The sequence below is a fragment of the Nycticebus coucang genome, chromosome 19, assembly GCF_027406575.1.
Source record: "Nycticebus coucang isolate mNycCou1 chromosome 19, mNycCou1.pri, whole genome shotgun sequence".
Classification (NCBI taxonomy): Eukaryota; Metazoa; Chordata; class Mammalia; order Primates; family Lorisidae; genus Nycticebus; species Nycticebus coucang.
Genome location: NC_069798.1, coordinates 57,631,700 through 57,637,699, shown reverse-complemented (window position 1 = coordinate 57,637,699; position 6,000 = coordinate 57,631,700).

The window sequence follows — 6,000 nt, the reverse complement described above, 5'->3', positions numbered from 1 at the left end:
ACCTTTTCTTCTAATCCTGAATGCAGCTGTTCCCAGGTGCACATGTATCCATTCTGGACCTGTTAGAGATGAGGTTAAAGAGAAGGTCAGTCCCTCTGGTGAGCAACCTTGTCATTGCTTTGGCATCTCAATGCCGATAGTTGTCAAGTCTCATCAACTCTGCCTCCCCATCATCTCTTATTTTCGGGCCCTGCCTTATGGCCAGGCTGTGCTGCAGCCCAGAGATTCTCAACCTGGTGCAAATTAGAATCCTGGGGGCTTTGAAAAACTCCTTTGCCTGGGCTTCACCCAAGCCCAATTAAATCATCATATTTGGGGTGGAGCATATACATCTCATTGTTTTAGAGTTCATCAGGCCACTCTCAGGTGGAAGAGAAAAAACTTGCCTATGCAGACCTGACCTGGCTGTGCTCCTTAATTACTCCCACCTGGGAAATCATTCATGCTTTCCGAGAATCAATTTGCAATTCTATAAAATGTGATAATACTTTCCAAGCAGGATTATGGAAGGAGCAAATGAAACAGTAGTGCGAGAAAATCCCTGATAAATGCAGAGAACTACGTACTGTTATTGTAACTATCACCCTCTTGCTGCTCAGTCTAATTCTACAATCATTTGCTTTTGCAAAAACTGGAGAAGAGGCTTTCTGGCTGCGCTCCTGTTTCCAGTGTCTCTGCCCTCCAGTTCATCCTCCACCCTAGGGTCTGATCAGCTTTTCTAAATCTCCCTTTCGCTCAAAAGCTATCCTCCCAACCTAAATTTGTCATTCTACAACTCCTCAAGAACTCCTCAAGACAAAACTCAAACAATTTTCCTAGCCTTATCTTTGATTTCCTAGATGTGGACAAAAGCATCTAACGGCCACACAGCCAGCCAGCTCACCTGCAAATGTGTGAGTGCCTATCCGATGACAGCATAGTGGGAGAACTGTGGGAAAAGGCGAAGATGAGCTAGAGGCTTCTAATTGACCATCTAGAAGTTCATAGACATGAATAGTCTTAGTTCAATATAGTTCCCGTAGTCATCTTTAATTTTCCCATCTCTCTACTTTGGAATTCTCTAATGTAAAGATGCACATTGGTCCTCTTGAAATAGCTTTAAAAGATGAATGAACATAATGTCATTACCAAATGTCAGAATAACTGGTGCCTATTTCCCAGGTTTTTGAGGGTTATAAAAGTTGAGAGGGTAGCTTGATGGGCATGTGAGCTGTATAATCACCCGGGGGCCCCACACTCAGAAGGATCCTAGCACGTAGTCTAATGTTCTCCTGTTACCACCTTAAAATTTTTTAAGTAACTCTTAAGTAGGGGCCCCACATTTCCATTTTCTATTGGGGCCTACACAATGGTGGTGAGTAATAACCTTAGATTATCCATTTATGTTATTTTTGTTTTATTATTTTTACACATATTTAAGGCAGTGTAAAAGGTAAGTACCAAAAGAAAGACAAAATTGAAAAGTAGCTTTTTAATGAGGCAAAGGAAAAATAAGATTAGGATTTAAAGAGGAAGCTGGGACTGAGTTCACTCCATTACAAAGCACATCAGGATGCCCAATTTGCCTGTGAGAACTTGCCCACAAATGTGGTTTTGGGCTTTCTAGCAGCCGTGGTGAGAAGGCAAGGATGATCAGTTTTCCGATGTATGTTATCCGTGATCAGTGGCTGAGGAAGAAGCACACAAATCTCTGATGAGAGACCAGAGGGAAATTTCTCTTATGGGTCTTCAGAACTAGAACATTACTGGCAGTGATCACACTGTGAACCAAGCAACAAGCGTCACAGGTCACTTAGTGTTCCTCCCAGCCAGTGGCAACACACAATTTAGTAAAATTGCTTAACACAGCGTTGCATGTGGTACGGGTTCAGTACCTATGTGGCCAATAAGTGGATGAGTGAAAGAAGGACCATGAAGGGCCACTTGGATCAGAATAGGCGTCTATGTCTGGTGGTCTGACTTCATTCAGGAATGGATTTTAGAGTATTTTGAAAAATGGATGGGCTCCGTATTCTTTAGAGAATCCTGCAGAAGAATGCTATTTATCTTTTGTACATCAGAGGACACTATCAATATAGTAAGAAGGCACACAAAGAATGGGAGGAAATATTTGCAAATCAAATATCTGATAAGGGATAGAAATCCAGACTATATAAAGAATGACTGCAACTCAGTAACCTACTCAAATCAAAAACGAGCAAAGAACTTGAACAGACATTTCTCAAAGAAGACATATTAATACAAATGGCAAGGATGCGAAGAAATTGGAACCCTTATGTGCTGTTGATGGGAATGGAAAATGAATGGTATTGCTCCTGTGGCAAACAGTATTAAGGTTTCTCAAAAATTGAATTTCCATATGATCTAGTAATTCCATTTCTGGGTATGTACCCCAGAGAATTAAAGCAGGGACTCAACAAGATATTTGTATATCTATGTTCATAGCAGCACTGTTCCCAACAGGCCAAAGTGGAAATGAGCAAAATGTCCATTGATGGATGAATAAACAAAATGTAGTGTAGAAATGCAATGGAATGTTATGTGGCCTTAGAAAGAAGGGAATCTGATACAAACAACCACAGGGATGAACCTGGAAGACACGAGACGAAATGAATGACCCACTCACAAATGACCCACTCACTCCTGTGTGATTCCACTCAGATGAAGTACCCAGGGGAGTCAGATTCCTGGAGACAGCAGGTAGAATGGCGGTTTCCAGGGCTGGGAGTGGAAGCAGAACAGGGATGGGTAGAGAATTTCAGTTTGGTATGATGGAATGGTCTGGGAATGGATGGTGGTGATGGCTGTATAACCATGTGAATGTACTTAATGACCCTGAATGATGCACTTGAAAATGGTTAGAATGATAAATTTTATGTATATACTAAGAAAATTTTTTTAGATTGCTTCTTTTTCTTGGGCCTTTGAGACTGTGTGACAGTGAATTTCATGTTATTATCATATTAGTCTAATCCTACCTAATAATATGATATCTAAAAATTGCTCCTACTGTGGAAAATCAAAACCTGTTTGTGGATGTGGCATATCAAGGCAACTTTAGTTACAAGTAACAGAAAGTCACACAAGATAGCTTAGACAATAGGGGGTTTACTGTCCCACAAAATAGGAAATCTGGAGGGGGAGCTCTTGTAGGGCTGTTAGCTCAGGAAAAGTGATGTCATCAGAGGAGAGTCCTCTATACCCACTCCCACCCCCTTAGCATGTTCTCAGGGAAATTCCCCTCTTTGCTACAAGGTGGATGCTAACATCCTGACATCACATGCAGATTAGTTTACATCCAATAGCAGAAAAGGAGCAGCTGCTTTGTGCATCTCTTTTTGATAGTGAAGAACTCTTTTCTAGAAGCCTTTCAGCTTACTTTCTCTCATGTCTCATTGTCCAGAACTGGGTCACATCCTCATCCCTAAACCAATCACTGGTGAGAGAAATGGTACCACCATGAGAGAGAATATGGCTAGTTAGGATTGTCTGAGGCAAAGGGGGATGGAGGATGCTGGAATGCAGAAGGGGGTATGTCACATGTGGGAAGAGCAAAATCGACAACCAATTGGTCACAGCCAAGCCTTGACTCTTGTTAGAAGTATAATCCTGGGTAATTTACAGAAACATCTCTGAGTCTCAGTTTCTGCAACTACAAATTGAGAGTAACAATACGGCCTCAAATGGGTGGTTGGGAGGATTAAGAGAGATAATGTTTGAAAAGCACCAAGGACAGTGGTTTATACACACTATTATATTGAACATTCTTTCATTACTGACATACACAATAATGTCTCATAAATAATAGCTATTATTGCTATTTTTCTTCTCCCAAATGTGTGAACGCACAGTTGCTCAGTTATTTTCTTTGCCATGCAGGTAAACACTAAAGAAATACATGGTACCTAGATAAGGAACCACTGTGGGTTGAGGAATCCAATTCTGTATGAATAAGAATCCTAGGATTTATTGGTTTGTTAGCATTGCCATAGCAAAATGCCAGAGACTGGGTGGCTGAAATAGCAGCAATTACTGTGTCACAGTTCTGGAGGCCAGAGTGTGAGGTCAAGTTGTTGGAAGGGCTGGTTCCTTCTGAGGGCCATCCCAGGCCTCCCTCCTTGGCTTGCAGATGGCCGTCTGCTTGCTATATCTTTTTTTTTTTTTTATTATTAAATCATAGCTGTGTACATTAATGCAATCATGGGGTACAATGTGCTGGTTTTATATACAATTCGAAATGTTTTCATCAAACTGGTTAACATAGCATTTTCTAAGTTATTGTGTTAAGACAATTATATTCTACATTTAGTAAATTTCACATGTACCCTTGTAAGATGTACCTTAGGTGTGGTCCCACCAATTACCTTCCCTCCACTCATCCTCCCCCTCCCTCCCCTTCCTCTCCCTTTTCCCCTTCTTCTTCCCCTTTCTTCTAATGAAAGCTATAAATTGGTTTCATAGTAACACTGAGTACATTGGATACTTTTTCTTCCATTCTGGAGATACTTTGCTAAGAAGAACCAGCATCTTCCCTCTGTTTGTCTGTGTCCATAATTTCTCTTACTCATCCAGACACCAGTCCTGCTGGATTAGGGTCCACCACAGTGACCTCATTTTAACTTGATTACTCCTCTGAAGACTCTGTCTCCACTCACAAAACATGTGAGTTTTGAGGGACACAGTCCAACCCGTAACATAGCGTAAGGACCCCTTGGGTAAAGGATTGATACTGAAATCCCTTTTTCTGTAAAACCAAGAATGAGAATTCTCATGTTGTGTTACATGTATAGCCCTATATCCTAACCACACCTACTCCCCTCCCAAGCCTCTTTATTTTGAATGGATTTGGAAATAATCCTAAATCCCAGTCTGGCTGAGCTGGAGAAACTGGGTTATAATAACAGATTTTTGGAGAAATAACTTAGAAATAATTCCTTGAGAGGGGCTATAGGAAGCACGACTCTAGAAGGGAGAATAGATAGTCCTAATTGGTCATGTCAAATGAACATTTATTAAGCACTGACTGTGTGCAGGGCATGAGTACTTTTTTCTGCATGTTGCTGTGGGCATGGGTGTTCCTGGGTGAATGAGATGAGTAAACAGTAGTATCTAGGGCTCTACTGACATTACAGATGTGTGAACCACTAACTAGAATATAAAGTGGAAGACAATAGGTGAAAAATGAGAGAACAAAATGGTTTATAAGAGTGCAAGAAAGATAAAAATGAATCTGTTTCGAGAAATCTGAGTGAGATTTGAAGGAAGAGAAGGTCAGGGTGCGTGTCAGATTTGTAAATGCCCTGGGAACCTTTGAAAGTACTGAATTTTGGGGAACTGACAAGTATAGTTGTAGGTTAGGGAGCTACAAGGAAGAAACTGCCAGGGTAAAGATAAGGAGGAGCAGATCCATGAGAATCTTGGGGGAGAGCTGGGGTCCTGCACCCTGGGAGCCACTGTGTCAGGGTTGTAGCCATTTTCCGACCCTCAGCTAAAACAGGAATGAGTTGGAAGGGACTGAGACTCATTTTAAGGCAAGTCAAACACAACTGCATGGGCACTGTGGTCTACAGGAGGAATTTTAGTGGGGCGATAAGGGGAAATGCTATGTGATGGGCTGACCTGCGCCAAGTCCATGTTCACCATTTACTAGTCATGTCACATGGGCAAAGTTGCTAAAAGTCTCTAGGCATCAGTTTCCTCATCTGTAAAGTGGGGATGATCATATTACTTCCAGGGTTCATGTAAGAATGTGTATGGAAACACTACCGTTAAAGTTTAGAAATGCAATCTGATACACAGACTATAAAAGAATTATTGTAATGTATTGATTTTGGTCATAGTTGATATCCTAAAGTTTTCTTGTCCTGTAACAGAATAATTTGTATCCATTTACACAAAGAAACATGTGGACACATGAACTGGCTGTGAACAATGTTCATAAGGAGTTATGATGAATTAGATGGGAAAATGTTGAAAATGAAGTAGGGCTCTTTACTCCAT